We start from the raw sequence: 18,589 nt of genomic DNA on the forward strand, positions 1-18,589 counted from the left end.
CCGAGGTTTAAATACTCTCGGTTTATATTTTGTACTAAACTTATTATTTGATGGTGAGAATTCATTGTTGGTTTGGACTATGCTACCAACAAATTGATTCTAGTTTTGATTGATTCCAAACTATACAAGAATTTTCTCATCCCGTCGTAGGCTTTGGTATTTGTTTAGACAAGCTCCCTAGTTGTGCTTCCAGTTTTGGAATTGCTGCTGCCCCTTGGTTCCTTATGTTGGATCTGAACTCCTCTTGGTTTGCATCTATCTTCCTATCAGCCTACATTTGTTTCTCCAAAATAGTGGAAACGGTCCCTGTTTGTTGTGCTATGGCAGCCTCCAATTTTGTAAAATTTCTGCTGATATCACATGGTTGCATGGTTGAGGACGATGTATCTTGATGGTGGTTATTGTGTGGTTGTTGGGTGGAGTGGTATGATGCATTTTGTGAGTTGTGGTAGGGTGTATTTTGTGAGTTGTGATAGGGTCTGTTGTTGCCTGATTGATGGTTGGGGTTGTGGTTGTTGTATTGGTTTGATTGGTATGGTTTGTGATCTTGGCTGTGGTTTTGTTGGTTTCTCCACCCAAAATTTGGGTGGTTCTTCCAACTTGGGTTGTATGTCTTGGCATTGGGATCATATGGTGGTCTAGAGGGATTGTTCACAGAGTTAGCTTGCTCCCATTCACATTCAACTTCTGGTGTATCTCCTTCTTGTGGAGGTGCTTGGGCTTGGATAGCTGAGACTTGGTTCTTCTCCATCTTCTTGGTTAAGGCTTCTAGTTGTGCAGTGATCACCTTGTTTTGAGCTAACAAGGCATCCATAGAATTGAGCTCCATCACTCCTCTCTTTTGAGTTCTTTCTAAGGCATAGAAGTACTCATTTTTAGCTACAATCTCTATGACATCTATGGCCTCTTAAATGGTCTTCTTCTGGTTAAGTGAGCCCCCTGAAGAATGATCTACTGCCTATTTTGACTCATATGATAGCCTCTCATAGAAGATGTGCAGTTATACCCACTCATTGAACATATCCGGAGGGAATTTCCTTGTCAAGTGTTTAAATCTCTCCCAGGCCTCATAAAGGGTTTCACCATCTTGCTGTTTGAAGGTTTGCACCTCATCTCTTAATCTATTAACTCTCTGTGGAGGGTAGAATCTTGCTAGAAATTTGTTCACAACATCATCCCAAGTTGTCAAGCTATCATTGGGAAATGCTTCCAACCACTTTGCTGCCTTATCTGTGAGAGAAAAGGGAAACAAAAGTAGTTTTGTAGGTGTCAAGATGTACACCATTTAACTTTACAGTGTAACAAATTCTCAAGAATGTAGTCAGATGTTGGTTAGGGTCTTCTTGGGCACTCCTTCCAAATGAGCAATTCTTCTGGACAAGTGTGATGAGTTGAGGCTTCAACTCAAAGTTGTTAGCATGAATTGTTGGCTTTAGAATGCTACCGCCACAGTTTCCTGGATTTGGGTTGATGTAAGAGCCTAGAACTCTCCTCTCTTGTCCAACATGATTGTCAGCATCCTCTCCAACATGGTTATGCACCTCTTTCTCCATAGTAACTCCCAGATCTTCCTCCACTACTTCCTCTCCAACTATTCCTTTGCCTCTTGCTTCCCTCCTTAATCTAAGGAAGGTCTTCTCAGGTTCACTATCAAAAGAGGATGAAGTTTCTCCTCTTCTACCTGTCATACATCCAACAAACAGCAACAGAGGACAAGTAAAGGAATCACTCCTGTTAAAACTGTTGGTTACTTTGGCTGATGCAATTAATCAAACAGTTAATAGAGCAGTAAAAAAATGGAAGTATAAACAATGAACAACTGAAATGATCAAACCGAAAAAAATAAGAAAATTAAAGAATTGAAATTAAAGTAATTAACAAGGTAATTAAAAGTGCTTAATCTAGCTACCCATCAATTTAATCATTGTCAAATTCAAACCAATCCCCGGCAACAGCGCCAAAAAACTTGATGACCGGAATTCACTCCCCATATAAAATGATGAATCCGTTCTTTTGGCAAGCGCACCAAAAATATCGTCAAGTAGGAAGGAGGGCGCCCCTGCTACTAGTTCTATCCGGGATAGGTGATTAGCTACCTGGTTCTCTGTCCCTTTTCTGTCTCTTATTTCTATATCAAACTCTTGCAGAAGCAACACCCATCTTATGAGCCTGGGTTTTGAATCCTGCTTTGTGAGTAGATATTTAAGAGCAGCATGGTCAGTGTACACAATCACTTTTGATCCTACTAAGTATGATCTAAACTTGTCAATGGCATAAACCACTGCAAGTAGCTCTTTTTCTGTGGTTGTGTAATTTTTCTGTACATCATTTAAAACACGGCTAGCATAATTAATGACATGCAGAAGCTTGTTATGCCTCTGTCCCAGTACTGCACCAATGGCATGGTCACTGGCATCACACATTAGCTCGAATGGTAATGTCCAGTCTGGTGCAGAAATAACTGGTGCTATGACCAGCTTAGCTTTCAAAGTTTCAAACGCCTGCAGACACTCTGTGTCAAACACAAATGGTATGTCAGCAGCTGGCAGATTGCTCAAAGGTTTTGCAATTTTTGAAAAATCCTTTATAAACCTCCTATAGAATCCTACATGCCCCAGAAAGCTTCTGATTGCCTTAACATTGGCAGGTGGTGGTAATTTTTCAATTACTTCCACTTTAGCTTGATCCACCTCTATTCCCTTGTTTGAAATTTTATGCCCAAGGACAATTCCTTCAGTCACCATAAAGTGACATTTTTCCCAGTTTAAGACTAGGTTGGTCTCTTGGCATCTTTTTAGAACAAGTGCTAAATGGTCAAGGCAGGAGCTGAATGAATCTCTAAATACTGAAAAGTCATCCATGAAGACTTCCAAAAATTTCTCTACCAAATCAGAGAAGATAGAGAACATGCACCTCTGAAAGGTTGCAGGTGCATTGCACAGACCAAAAGGCATAATTCTGTAGGCAAACACTCCAGAGGGACATGTGAATGCTGTTTTCTCTTGGTCCTGAGGATCTACTGCAATTTGGTTGTAACCTGAATAGCCATCCAAAATGCAGTAATATTCATGACCTGCTAGTCTCTCTAGCATCTGGTCTATGAACGATAAAGGAAAGTGATCCTTCCTGGTGGCTGTATTGAGCCTTCTGTAATCAATACACATATGCCACCCTGTAACTGTTCTTGTAGGAACCAGTTCATTCTTTTCATTATGAACCACTGTCATGCCTCCCTTCTTGGGGACAACTTGGACAGGGCTCATCCAGGGACTATCAGAAATAGGATAAATAATCCCAGTCTCCAGTAACTTGATGACCTCTTTTTGCACCACCTCCTTCATGGCTGGATTTAGCCACCTTTGTGGTTGAACCACTGGCTTAGCATCGTCCTCCAATAGGATCTTGTGCATGCATCTTGCTGGGCTGATGCCCTTAAGATCACTTATGGACCACCCAAGAGCTGTCTTGTGTGTCCTTAGCACTTGAAGTAGTGCTTTCTCTTCCTGTGAATTTAAAGCAGAGCTTATGATCACCGGAAAAGTGTCACCTTCTCCCAGAAATGCATATTTCAGGAATGGTGGTAGTGGTTTGAGCTCGGGTTTAGGAGGTTTCTCCTCTTCCTGAGGAATTTTCAGAGGCTCTTTTATTTCCTCTGATTCCTCCAGATCAGGCTGCATATCTTTAAAGATGTCTTCTAGCTCTGATTCGAGACTCTCAGCCATGTTGATCTCCTCTACCAGGGAGTCAATAACATCAACACTCATGCAGTCTTTTGATGTGTCTGGATGCTTTATTGCCTCAACAGCATTTAGCCTGAACTCATCCTCATTGACTTTTAAGGTCACTTCCCCTTTTTGGACATCAATGAGGGTTCATCCAGTTGCTAGAAAAGGTCTTTCTAGAATGAGAGTTGCACTCTTGTGCTTCTCCATTTCCAGCACTACAAAGTCAGTGGAAAAGGCAAATGGCTCAACCTTGACAATCATGTCCTTAATTATGCCTGATGGATATTTAATGGAGCCATCAGCAAGTTGAAGACATATGCGGGTTAGTTTGACCTCTTCGGTCAAGCCAAGCTTTCTGATAGTGGATGCAGGGATTAGATTGATACTTACCCCAAGGTCACAAAGAGCTATCTTGGTAAAAGTACCCTCTAATGTGCATGGTATCATAAAGCTTCCGGGATCCTTAAGCTTTTCTGGTAAGCTTTTTAGAATGACTGCACTGCATTCTTCAGTGAGAAAAACTTTTTCTGTTTCTCTTCAATCCTTCTTATGACTTAAGATCTCTTTCATGAACTTATCATAAGAGGGTATTTGCTCAAGTGCCTCTGCAAACAGAATATTTATTTCAAGAGTCCTGAGATAGTCTGCAAAGCGGGCAAATTGTTTATCCTGTTCCGCTTGGCGGAGTTTCTGAGGATAAGGCATTTTGGCTTTATATTCTTTAACCTTAGTTGCTGCAGGTTCATTTCCTACAGAGGTAGGTTGAGAAGCCTTCTTGAGGGAGTTATTATCAGCACTTGTAGGTGTCTGATCCCTCACTGGCGTTTGAACGCTAGAACTGGACATGGATTGGGCGTTTAACGCCAGTTTTTCATCTTTTTCTGGCGTTTGAAGGCCAGACTTATTCCTCTCTGGGCTCTTACTGTCCTTAGAGGGATTTTGGGTAGCAGATTGCTCATCCTCTGTCAGCTGTTCTTTTCTTGGCTTTCTGCTGCTTTGAGTTGAGATATTTAATGTTTTTCCACTTCTTAATTGAACTGCTTGGCACTCCTCGATTATCTATTTTGAAAACTGTTATTTTGTCTGATTCAATTGTGATTCCATATCCTTTTTAGAATTTTTAGTTTCTTGTAGCATCTCCTTAAATTCTGCTAATTGCCTTGTTATAGAAGATAGTTGCTGATTGAGTTCAACAACTTGTTCCTGAGGACTAAAGTCAATTGACACTGCCTTAGCTTCTTCTTTCATGGAGGACTCATTACTTATGTACAGATGCTGATTTCTAGCAACTATATCAATAAGCTCTTGAGCCTCTTCAATAGTCTTTCTTATGTGTATAGATCCAGCAGCTGAGTGGTCTAGAGATATCTGAGCTTTTTCTATAAGCCCATAGTAGAAGATGTCTAATTGCACCCACTCTGAAAACATTTCAGAGGGGCATTTCCTTAGCATCCCTCTGTACCTCTCCCAGGCGTTATAAAGGGATTCATCATCCTCTTGTTTAAAGCCTTAGATGTTCAGCCTTAGCTGTGTCATCCTTTTTGGAGGGAAATATTGATTTAGGAATTTGTCTGATAACTGTTTCCATGTTCTTATGCTTATTGTGGGTTGGTTATTTAACCACCTCTTAGCTTGATCTTTTACAGCAAACGGAAATAGTAACAGCCTGTATACATCTTGATCTACCTCCTTGTCACGCACTATGTCAGCAATTTGCAAGAACTGTGCCAGAAACTCAGTAGGTTCTTCCTGTGGAAGACTGGAATACTGGCAATTTTACTGCACCATGACAATGAGCTGAGGATTTAGCTCAAAACTTCTTGCTTTCATGGGAGGTATACAGATGCTACTCCCATATGCAGCAGTAATGGGGTTAGCATATGACCCCAGAGTCCTTCTGGACTGTTCATTTCCATTTAGGTCCATGATGGATAAAATGGAATTGATATGAATTGCAAACAAAATATATTTTTATTTTTATTTTATTTAAGTAGAAACAAACCGAATTATTAAGAATAAATAAAAATAATAAGATAAAATAAAATAATTAGAAATTAAAATGTAAATTTCAAAAACCAAGAGAAAAATAAAGGAAACAAAAATTTTTAGATCAAAACAAAGGAAACAAACAGGAAAACCTTGAACATCACGATGAACGCTAAGAACAACTTTTGAAAAATTTTTAAGAAAATAGAAACACAAAGGACACCAAACTTAAAAATTTTTATATTCTAAGCACTAATAATTCGAAAAAAATGAAATAAAAATAAAATCATGCAATTGACACCAAAGTTAAAATGTGAAACTAAACTCAAACAGAAAACTCAATTATTAGTTTATAAAAATTTTCAAAAAATTTAAAAAGAGAAAATAAGGATTAAAAAAAATTTTAACCAAAAACAATAATAGAAGACTCTAAACCAAAAGGAAAATTTTTCCTAATCTAAACAACAAAATAAACCGTTAGTTGTTCAAACTCGAACAATCCCCGGCAACAGCGCAAAAAACTTGGTGCACGAATTGTAAATCACACTTTTCACAACTCGTACCACTAACCAGCAAGTGCACTGGGTCGTCCAAGTAATACCTTACATGAGTAAGGGTCGATCCCACGGAGATTGCCGGCTTGAAGCAAGCTATGGTTATCTTGTAATTCTTAGTTAGGATATCACTGATAATTCTTAATTTTAATAGTAAAAAGTAAAAGAGCATCAAATAAATACTTGTTATGCAGTAATTGAGAACAGATTGAGGTTTTGGAGATGCTTCGTCTTTTGGATCTCTGCTTTCCTCCCATCTTCTTCTTCACACATGCAAGGCTCCTTCCATGGCAAGCTGTATGTTGGTGGATCACCGTTGTCAATGGCTACCATCCGTTCTCTCAGTGAAAAGGGTCCATGTACATGGCTAATCATCTGTTGATTCTCATTTGTGTTGGAATAAGATCCATTGATCCTTTTGCGTCTGTCACTACGCCCAATACTTGTGAGTTTGAAGCTCGTCACGGTCATCCCTTCCCGGATCTTACTCAGAATACCACAGACAAGGTTTAGACGTTCTGGATCTCAGGGATGCTGCCAATTGATTCTAGCTTTTACCACGAAGACTCTGGATTAAGCGATTTGAACGCTCTGTTGTCAGGAGAGGCAATCAAACTCCTGAACCAGGAGCCCAAGAGATATACACTCAAGCTATTACAGATAGAACGTAAGTGGTTGTCAGGCACGCGTTCATAGGTTGAGAATGATGATGAGTGTCACGGATCATCACATTCTTCACGGTTAGGTAGGAGTGAATATCTTAGAACAGAAACAAGCGTGTTGAATAGAAAATAGAAGTAATTACATTAATTCATCGAGACACAGCAGAGCTCCTCACCCCCAATCATGGAGTTTAGAGACTCATGCTGTAGAGATACAATGTAAAACTTGAAAATGTCATGAGATGCAAAATAAATCTCTAAAAGTAGTTTTTATACTAAGCTAGTGACCTAGGTTTACAGAAATTAAGTAGACTAAGATAGATAGTGCAGAAATCTACTTTCGGAGCCCACTTGGTGTGTGCTTGGGCTGAGCATTGAAGCTTCCATGTGTAGAGACTTTTTTTGGAGTTAAACGCCAGGTTGTAGCCTGTTTCTGGCGTTTAACTCTAGTTTGCAACCTGTTTCTGTTGTTTAACGCTAGAATAGCGTAAAGACTTGGCGTTAAAGGCCAATTTTTGTGGTCAAAGCTTGGGCAAAGTATGGACTATTATATATTGCTGGAAAGCCTTGAATATCTACTTTCCAAAGCAATTGAGAGCGCGCCAATTAGGTATCTGTAGCTCCAAAAAATTCATTTCGAGTGTAGGGAGGTCAGAACCAAATAGCATCTGCAGTCCTTTTTCAGCCTCTGGATCAGATTTTTTTCTGGTCCCTAAATTTCAGCCAGAAAATACCTAAAATCACAGAAAAATATACAAACTCATAGTAAAGTCCAGAAATGTGATTTTTGCATAAAAACTAATAAAAATATACCAAAAAGTAGCTAGATCCTACTAAAAACTATATGACAATACCCCTAAAAGTATATAAAATATCCGCTCATCAATAACCCACTAGGAGTGGGGTCAAATCCATAGAGATTGGTAGATTTGAGTAATTTTAATTAATGGGTAAATTAGTCAAGCTGAGCAATATAAATTGTGATTGCAAAATTTTAAATTAGCAGAATTATAAATGACTCAAAAGTAAAGAGAAGCAGTAAAGTGCAGAAAAGTAAATGACGAGAATGTAAAGTGCTGAAACATAAATAACTGAATTATAAATGAGAATGGGGAATAACAAAATGTAGAGAAAGCTATAAAGAATATGGAAGATAAGAATAGGGGAAATTCATTGGGGTCAGGAGATATTGTTCTCTTTGGATTAAATCCAGCTCATCTCATCTTCAATCATGCAACTCATTGACCTCTTGGCAATCATGATTGATTGAACCCCAATCCCTTGGTGATTCAATCTCTCAAATTTTGATAATCAGCCAATTCCTTGGTATAATTGCTCATGAAGTGAGATATGCTTGGTCCCTGATTATACCACGCATCCTCATAGATCCAAATAGTGGTTGGATTATATGTCACCAAATCCAATCACCAAAACCTAGATCTACTCAATTGTGAGAAGGGATTTCAAGTATGGTTTCATGTTTCTTTTTCCAAGGTTCCCATGAAACCCATTTTGCATTCAACCTCTTTCCCAAGATGATTGAACACTAGCATTAAAACAAAATTCCTTCTAGCAAATCAAAGAGAAGATGAAGAGAAGAAGAAATTCACAATCATTAATCCATCAAGTACAACAGAGCTCCCTCTCCCAATGAGAGGGAATTTAGCTACTCATAGCTTAGATAAAAGTACAAGAGATGGAAGAGATGAAGTGAAAAGTAAAAGTTAACAACACTACTTGCCAATGAACCAACTACTCACCAACCCCTTTCTCAGTACTTTCCGGGGTTATTTATACTACTCCTATCACTAGAATTAAGAAAATACAAAAGAGAAAAGAAAATTACAGCTGGAGGGAAAGAAAAACTTAATAAATGTGACTCCTCAAGCTTGGCGTGTGCCTGGCGTTTAAGTGGCGTGCCACGCCTAGCCACTAAATTTGGCTTGGCACGCCACGCCCAGCTCCTCAAGTGGCATGCCCTTTGAACCGACTTCCTTGGCATGCCACGCCCTCGAGACCAAGTGGCACGCCCAGGGTCTTTTTCAACCATTGGTTAGCCTGGCGTGCCACGGCTTCGATCCCAAGTGGCATGCCCAGGTTTTTTCTTCTTCTTCTCTTCTCTGGAAAATTGAACTGGCGTGGCACACCCAGGGTCTGGTGTGCCACGCCCACTGTGTGCTTCATCTTCCTCTCTGGGACCTTGAACTGGCGTGTCACGCCTAGGGTTTGGCGTGCTACGCCCATTGTGTGCACCGTTTTCTTCTCTGGAAAATTAAACTAGCGTGGGCCCATTGTGTGTGTTTGGTTCCTTGGTTGGCATGCCACGCCCAAAATTCAAGTGGCATGCCCATGGTCTTCTAGTCTTGGCGTGCCACACCTTGAAGCTCAAGTGGCACGCCCAATCTTCTTCTTGTTGAGTGATGAGGCTGGCGTGCCATGCCTTCGACACCAAGTGGCATGCCCAGTGAGTGGTTTAGCATTAGCGTGCCATGCTTGAGACTCAAGTGGCACGCCTAAGTGAGGAATGATAGTTGGCATGCCACGCCTTCAATACCAAGTGGCACGCCCAAGTGTTTGGCCCTTCACCTCCTCCTCTGGAAACTTGTACTGGCGTGTCACGCCCTGATGTTCAAGTGGCACGCCCATATTGGTGTGTCTCCTTCAAGCTTGGCGTGCCACGCCTAGGTCCTCAAGTGGCACGCCCAAGTGTTGGGTTAGAGTTGGTGTGCCACGCCTTTGATACCAAGTGGCACGCTCAGTGTGTGTCCTCTTCTGGCATGCCACGCCCACAAGTTCAAGTGGCACACCCATGGTGTACAATGGAGTTGGCGTGCCACGCCCCCTTTGTGGCCTTCAACTTTGCTCTCTGGAAAATGTAACTGGCGTGCCACGCCCATTTTAAAGCTTTGAGAACCTTTTCTGGAAAATACAACTGGCGTGCCACGCCTGGCTCCTGGCGTGCCACGCCCATACACTTTCATGGTGTTTGTTCCAAGTGGCACGTCCAGCTCTACACGCCCAGCCTTATTTGTTGTTTTCTTCCCTTTTTGTTGCTCTTTCCACCTGAAATTCAGCACAAACCCACTTCAAAGTAATGTACCATAATATTCATCATTTAGTTCATGAATTGCAATGATTTAATGAGATTATGTTCTTTTATGGTCCTTTTTAGATAAGAAAAAAGGGTAGATGATGCAAGTCATCAAATGTGCACTATCAAACAATGAGGAAGGTCCCAACAGAAGGATGCCTAGGGGATAGAAAAACGACAATATCCCCACTGAAGGCTTCTCACCAGGGACGAGGGTAGTATTCCCTGCAAGCCCAATCCTGTGTCTTGAGCATATTAAACTGATCCATGAGAGCACAGGAAGGAAGCTCCCAGTGAGGACTGAGGATTTATTCCTCTATGACTATCTTCCTCCTTAAAGGAACTGACCGTCAAGCTAGTGACGGTAAAGAAGCGCTTGTTGGGAGGCAACCCAACCATAAGTAGCCCATTGTATTTTCTTTTCTATTTTATTTCAGTTATTTTAGTTTGATTTAATATTATTTTATTTTCTCTTGTTTTTCATAGTTTTCTTAGTTTTTCTAACGTTTATGATCATGTGTTGCCATTAGAACAGAAACAGGAACGCATGGGAGAGAAACAGAACATCCTGGAGGGCATCCCCTTTCTGGCATTCAATACCAGAAAGGAGAAGAGAGTTTAGGCGTTCAACGCCCATAAGGGAAGCAGTTCTGGCGTTCAATGCCAAGAGGGACCAAGTTTTCTTTGCTTAGGGATAAGCAAACTTTTTAAGTTTAGTGTTGCAGAGCAAGCTCTAGGTGTATAGTATCATCAATAGTACCAAAGGGAGGTGAATCATCTTCATAGAAGAGCACAGCCTGAGCAACCATCAGCTCTAAGGTGGTTGAGTTTTATTCTCCCTTTCTTTCTATTTTTTAGTATTTTATTATATTTTTTGTTATCTATTGTAGCTCTTGCATGATCACTATTAAGATTTCCTTTGCTTTCCATTCTAGTAGTTCAATTTTGAAAATTTAAAAAAAAATTGGGCAGAAGATATCTCACGCATTACTCATTAAAGCTTAAAAAGAAAATTTTTTAAAATGAAGTAGTAAAATACATAAGATCTTGAGTTATATCATATGTTATTCCAATTACTTTGATGTGGTAGCCTTGCATTTACTTTCTGAATATATGAATTAACTGTGCATAATTGATATTGAAGTTGAGCATATTGGCTCTTGAAGAACAGTGAATTTAGAGAAGTACTATTGGTTCTCTGAAAATTCAAAAATATTGATTTTTGAAGCAAAAAAAAGTAGCAAAAAAAAATAAAAGAAAAAGAAAAATAAAAAGCTCAAAAGCAAAAAGACAAGAGCAAGGATCCAAGGGTTTGAGCATCAATGGTTAGGAGGGTCAAAAATTGGCCTAAAAAGCTCAAATGAGTTGCTATCCCTAACTATATGCTTGTGGTGCAAAGGTGTCAAGTAAAAAGCTTTATACTGAGCAGTTAAAGTCGTGATCCAAAGCAATAAAAGACTACGCTTAAGAACTATGGGCACCACTGTCTGGGAATTTAAGCAAAGCTAAATTCGAATCAAAAGGGTTCCCTCAGTTAAGTGCCTGTGCCGTTAATGTATCCGGTGGTAATACCTGAAAATAAAATGCTTAGAGTCACGGCTAGGCCTAAAGGTGAAAAGCACAAAAAAGAAGCTGTGTTCAAGAATCAAGAGAATCAATAATATCATCCGGATTCTAGTTCCAAGAGATGCCAATACTTCTGAGCTTCAAAGGAAAGTGAAATACCAAAACTGTTCAGAAGTAAAGAGCTAATAGCCCCATTCAATATTTGGAACTGAGCTTCATTGACAACTCTGAGACTTTAATGACCACGAGCCATTACTTAATCACTTACAGCCTTGCCATTGAATGAATCACTCATCATTAAAGTAGTGAGTAAAAAGTATTAGTCTGGAAGAACAAGCATCTCCGAGGCCTTAACTGATTTCCTATCATTGTTTCAACGTCTTTTTATTATTGTTTTGTTTATGCGCCTACAACAACAACAATCAACTTTTTATTCGCCTTACTCAGATCTGCAGGATAACCACAACTTGCTTAATCCGGTAATCCTCGTGGGATTCAACCATCACTCACCTGAGGTATTACTTGGATGACCTGGTGCACTTGCCGGTTCAGTTGTGCGAGTTCTAATTTCACGAACCAATTATTCACAAAATGAATTACAAGCATGATTCTGAAAACCAGACTTGACCAGCCGGTCAAATTGGTCCAACTGTAAATCGGTAGCTATTTGTTGCGTGAGCATCTTATACCCTTTTTCTAGTTATTTTTATATTGTTTTTAGTTAGATTTTATTAAATTTTATTATATTTTAGTGCAAAACTCATCTTTGGATGCTACTTTGAATTTTTCTCATGTTTTTATGATTTAGGTGAAATTCGGAGCAGTTTGGAGAAGCCTGGAATAAGAAAGGAAAATGTTGTTAGCTCCCCCCTGGGTGCTGAACTCCCAAAGTGGCGTTCAATGCCAGCAGAGGGGCATCAAGTTAGAGGCGCACTTCCCTTCTGGGCATTCAACGCCCAATCCTGGCGTTGAATGCCAGCTTGCTGTCCGAGTTGCACACTTTTGGGCCTCCAAGTGGATTTTGGCACTTCTTAGGCTTATCTTATTTTATCTTTGTAATATTTATATTTAAAATAATATCTTTTAGGTTTATCATTTATTATTAGGTTAGTATTTATAGGAGAAGATCAATTAGGTTTAGGAGATCTTCTTCCTTCCGCACTTTTCATAACCCTATTTTCTCTGTAAGTTATGAGTAACTAAACCTCTACGTTAAGGAATTGGGAGCTCTATTTATTTCTATGGATTAATATTATTACTCTTCTATTTTAATATATGTTTGATTCAATTCTAAGGTGTGCTCTCGTTCTTAATCTAATGAAACTGGGTGGAACGGAAGTATGACCCTTTTTCTACATGAGTTCTTGTGAGACTCGAAAGAGGTATCAAGAACTATAGCTTGAGAACACACCTCCTAGACGTCTAATCCACAACCTATTGGGGACATGGGAACATCTATTCAGTGAGGATCTGGGGTGATTAGGGCCTTTGTGGTATAAACTAGTTTTTTGAACTTCACCCTTTAATTCGAATTGGATGACCACGGAAGTGGCATTTGATGAGGATTAGAGGAGATTAAATTGCTAAGGAATTAGGGTTTAATCACTTACTGTTTACCATAGAATGAATCATTCATTATTAAAATAGTTAGTAAGAAGTTTTGATCCGGAAAGATAAACATCTCCGAGACCTTAACTGTTTTCTTATATTGATTTTACACCAATCTTTTATTGCTTTTCTTATTTATCTGTCTTATGATTTTTCAACAACAACTTTCTTTACTGTTCGCCTGACTAAGCCCAGCAAGATAGCTACTACTTTTCAATCCAACAATTCTCGTGGGATCGACCCACACTCACTTGAGGTATTACTTAGATGACCCGGTGCACTTGCCGGTAAAGTTGTGTGAGTTCTAATTTCGCACACCAAGTTTTTAGCGCTGTTGCCGGGGATTGTTCGTGATTGACAACTACCGGTTGTCTTGTGGCTTAGATTAGGTATTTTTATTAGTTTTGATTATTTACTTTCTCTTTCAAGTTTCGATTTTTACTTTTACTTATTTTTCTCTATTTTCGAATTTTTCCTTATCTATTTTCTCTTATTTTTAAATTTTAAGTTTGGTGTCCCGTTAGTGATTTTCTCTTTTTTTACTTTTAATTATTGAATCCGATCTTGTTTATTTTTCTTGATTTTTTATCTTAGTTTTATTTATCTTTTCCTTGATTTTTGAATTTTGTTTTATTTATTTTCATTCAATCTCAAAAATTAAGTTTGGTGTCCTTTAACATTTCCTCTATCTTTTTTAATTTGAAAGTTTTTTTTAAATCCTTTTCTTTCTACATTTCGAAAGTTTTTTTTAGTTAATTAGTCACTTTATTTTATTTTATTTTATTTTATTTCTTTTTTAGTGAAAACATGCGTTTTAGGCCTTAAATTCGCCAATTTTAATTCACCTTAATTCCATTCGATGCCTTGATATGTTTGTTGAGTGATTTCAGATTCATAAGGCAAGTATTAGATAGAAGAATTGAAGACAAAACATTGCAAAGTGGAGAATTCATGAAGAAATGAGCATTTGGAGAATTAAGGGCCACGCGCACGTGTCATCCACGCGTACGCATGAGAAGAATATCTGAAACCCACGCACATGCATGATGAGCGGATAATTTATACGCTTTTTGGCATTGTTTTTAGTATGTTTTTAGTATATTTTAGTTAGTTTTTATTATGTTTTGATTAGTTTCTAAATAAAAATCACTCTTCTAGACTTTACTATGAGTTTGTGTGTTTTTCTGTGATTTCAGGTATTTTCTGGCTGAAATTGAGGGACCTGAGCAAAAATCTGATTCAGAGGCTGAAAAAGGACTGCAGATGCTGTTGGATTCTGACCTCCCTGCACTCAAAGTGGATTTTCTGGAGCTACAGAAGCCCAATTGGCGCGCTTTCAATTGCGTTAGAAAGTAGACATCCTGGGCTTTCCAGAAATATATAATAGTCTATACTTTGCTCGAGATTTGATGGCCCAAATAGGCGTTCCAAGTCAGCTCAAGAATTTTGGCGTTTAACTCCAAAACTGGCACAAAAGCTGGAGTTAAACGCCCAAACTGGCACAAAAGCTGGCGTTTAACTCCAAGAAAAGTCTCTACACATGAAAGCCTCAATGCTCAGCCCAAGCACACACCAAGTGGGCCCAGAAGAAGATTTCTGCATTAATTACTGATTTCTGTAAACCCTAGGCTACCAGTTCTCTATAAATAGGACCTTTTGCTATTGTATTTTACACACTTTTCATATACTTTCATAAATCTTTCCACATTTGGGGGCTGGCCTTACGGCCATGCCTAGACCTTGTTCTTATGTATTCTCAACGGTGGAGTTTCTACACACCATAGATTATGGTGTGGAGCTCTGCTGTTCTTCATGAATTAATACAAAGTACTATTGTTTTTCTATTCAACTCAAGTCTATTTCTTCTCCAAGATATTCATCCATTCTTCAACTTGATGAATGTGATGATCCGTGACACTCATCATCATTCTCACCTATGAACATGTGCCTGACAACCACCTCTGTTCTACTAGCAATGGCTTGAATGCGTATCTCTTGGGTGTCTAATCTAAGATTGGAACCTTCGTGGTATAGGCTAGAAATATTGGCGGCCATTCCTGAGATCCGAAAAGTCTAAACCTTGTCTGTGGTATTCCGAGTAGGATCTGGGAAGGGATGACTGTGACGAGCTTCAAACTCGCGATTGTGGGGCGTGTGACAGACGCAAAAGGATCAATGGATCCTATTCCGACATGATCGAGAACCGACAATTGATTAGCCGATGTTGTGACAGAGCATCAGGACCATTTTCACTGAGAGGACGGGATGTAGCCATTGACAACAGTGATGCCCAACATAAAGCTTGCCATGGAAAAGAGTATGAATGATTGGAAGAAGGCAATAGGAAAGCAGAGGTTCAAGGGGAACAAAGCATCTCCATACGCTTATCTGAAATCCACCAATGAATTACATAAGTATCTCTATCTTTATTTTATGTTTATTTTCATCACCTTAAACTCCATAATCATTTGAATCCGCCTGACTGAGATTTACAAGATGACCATAGCTTGCTTCAAGCCGACAATCTCCGTGGGATCGACCCTTACTCACGTAAGGTTTATTACTTGGACGACCCAGTGCACTTGCTGGTTAGTTGTGCAGAATTGTGACAAAGTGTGATTCACGTTTAAGAGCTCCAAGTCTTTGGCGCTATTGTTGATGATCACAATTTTGTGCACCAAGTTTTTGGCGCCGTTGCCGGGGATTGTTTGAGTTTGGACAACTGACGGTTCATCTTGTTGCTTAGATTAGGTACTTTTCAGAATTTTTAAGAATGAATTCTAGAGTTTCAAGGTGATGTTCTTAGCATCACAAAAGCTGATTGATTCTCATCAATTTAGCTGCTGAATGTAATGTCTTGCTGAAGCTTGGCCAAACATGTCTAATCTTTTTAGACTGAAGCTTTAGACTAATATTGCATGATTCCTGGAATTCTCATTAAAAGTTTTGAATCCCGTTATTTTATTTTCCATATAATTTTCGAAAATCACAAAAAAATTTATAAAACCATAAAAATAAAAAATATTTTATGTTTCTTGTTTGAGTCTAGTATCAATTTTTAAGTTTGGTGTCAATTGCATGTTTTTATTCCTCTTGCATTTTTCGAATATATACATTATGTTCTTCATTAATCTTCAAGTTGTTCTTGATGATTTCATTGCTCTGATCTTTAAATTCTCTTGTTTTGTGTGTTTTATTGTTTCTCATATGCATTCTCAATTTGTTAGTGTCTCTTATATGAAAATTTTTAAGTTTGGTGTCTTGCATGCATTGTTTGTTTGATTTGAGTTTCCTAAGATTAATTATATTTTAATTGTTTCTCATCATTAAAAATTTAAAAATACTTTCAAAATTGTGTCTTTTCAGGTCAATAATACAGAGAATTGAAGATTCAGAACATTCAGCAGAGGAATCAAACAGAAAAAGCTGGGCGTTCAAAACGCCCAGTGAAGAAGGAAAACTGGCGTTTAAACGCCAACCAGGGTACCTGGCTGGGCGTTTAACGCCCAAAAAGGTAGAGATTTGGGCGTTAAACGCCAGCCATTCTGGGCGTTTAACGCCAGGATGACACTAGAGAGAAGATTTTGTTTTTAATTCACATTTTTTTTCAAGTTTTCATAATTTTTCAAAATCAAATCTTTTTCAAATCATATCTTTTCAATCATATCTCTTTCGAAATCAATTTCTTTCCATTTTATATTTATTTTTACTATTTTCAAAAATCCTTGCTATAATTAAAGATTTACTTCAAAATTTTCAAATTGTTACTTGCCTATTAAGAAAGGATCAAACTTTAAATTTTAAAATCATATCTTTTAATTTCTTGATAGTCAAGTAATCAACTTTAATTTTAAAAATTTTTCTTTTTCTAAATTGATTTTCAATCATATCTTTTCAATCATATCTTTTCAATCACATCTTTTTCAAAATTAATTTTTTTCAATCATATCTTTTTCTAATTTCAAAATCTTTTTCAAAAATCACTTTATTTCTTTCCCAATCTTAGTTTTCGAAAATCTCAATCAAATTTTCAAATTTCTTTTTAATTATTTCAAAATCTTTTTAAATTATTTTCGAAAATTCTTCCCCTCTTTTCACATCCTTCTATTTAAAGGACTAAGACTCCTCATCAAGGTGCAATTTGAACTCTGTCCCTCTTGATAAGTTCGAATTCCCTCTTCTCCACCTCCTCCTTCTATTCTTCTTTTCCTCTGACACCTCAAGGAATCTCTATACTGTGACATAGAGGATTCCCTATTTTCTTGTTCTCTTCTCTTTCATATGAGCAGGAACAAAGATAAAGGCATACTTGTTCAAGCTGATCCTGAACCTGAAAGGACCTTGAAGAGAAAGCTAAGAGAAGCTAAAGAACAATTCTCTTTAGAGGGCCTAACAGAACTCTTCAAAGAAGAAGAAACCATGGCAGCCGAAAACAACAACAATGGCAACAATGCAAGGAAGGTGCTTGGTGACTTTACTGCACCTACTCCTGATTTTTATGGGAGAAGCATCTCTATCCCTACCATTGGAGCAAACAACTTTGAGCTTAAGCCTCAATTAGTTTTCCTAATGCAACAGAATTGCAAGTTTCATGGACTTCCATTGGAAGATCTTCATCAGTTCTTAGCTGAGTTCTTGCAAATCTGTAACACTGTCAAGACCAATGGGGTTGACCCTGAAGTCTACAGACTTATGCTCTTTCCTTTTGCTGTAAGAGACAGAGCTAGGACATGGTTGGATTCACAACCTAAAGAAAGCCTGAACTCTTGGGAAAAGCTAGTCAATGCCTTCTTGGCAAAGTTCTTTCCACCTCAAAAATTGAGCAAGCTTAGAGTGGAAGTCCAAACCTTTAGACAGAAGGATGGTGAGTCCCTCTATGAAGCTTGGGAGAGATACAAGCAATTGATCAGAAGGTGCCCTTCTGACATGCTTTCAGAATGGAGCATCATAGGAATCTTCTATGATGGTCTGTCTGAACTATCCAAGATGTCATTGGATAGCTCTGCTGGAGGATCTCTTCATCTGAAGAAGACGCCTGCAGAAGCTCAAGAACTCATTGAAATGGTTGTAAATAACCAATTCATGTACACTTCTGAAAGGAATCCTGTGAATAATGGGTCAACTCAGAAAACAGGAGTACGTTCTTGAGATTGATACTCTGAATGCCATATTGGCTCAGAATAAAATATTGACCCAACAAGTCAATATGATTCCTCAGAGTCTGTCTGGAATGCAAGCAGCAACAGGCAGTACTAAGGAAGCTTCCTCTGAAGAAGAAGCTTTGATCCTGAGAACCCAGCAATGGAAGAGGTGAATTACATGGAAGAATCCTATGGAAACACCTATAATCCTTCATGGAGAAATCATCCAAATCTCTCATGAAAGGATCAACAGAGA

The 18,589-nt window shown here is 38.6% G+C and overlaps 2 non-coding genes across 2 annotated transcripts; one reads left to right on the forward strand and one right to left on the reverse strand.

Moving 5' to 3' along the window:
• Positions 1-1,016: 1,016 nt before the first annotated feature.
• LOC112780648 (small nucleolar RNA R71) lies at positions 1,017-1,123 on the forward strand. Its single transcript, XR_003191470.1, has one exon. It is a non-coding gene; the product is annotated as a small nucleolar RNA R71 (small nucleolar RNA).
• Positions 1,124-18,016: 16,893 nt separating this feature from the next.
• Positions 18,017-18,124, reverse strand: LOC112782099 (small nucleolar RNA R71). Its single transcript, XR_003192838.1, has one exon. It is a non-coding gene; the product is annotated as a small nucleolar RNA R71 (small nucleolar RNA).
• Positions 18,125-18,589: the final 465 nt, after the last annotated feature.

The sequence above is a fragment of the Arachis hypogaea genome, chromosome 19, assembly GCF_003086295.3.
Source record: "Arachis hypogaea cultivar Tifrunner chromosome 19, arahy.Tifrunner.gnm2.J5K5, whole genome shotgun sequence".
Lineage (NCBI taxonomy): Eukaryota > Viridiplantae > Streptophyta > Magnoliopsida > Fabales > Fabaceae > Arachis > Arachis hypogaea.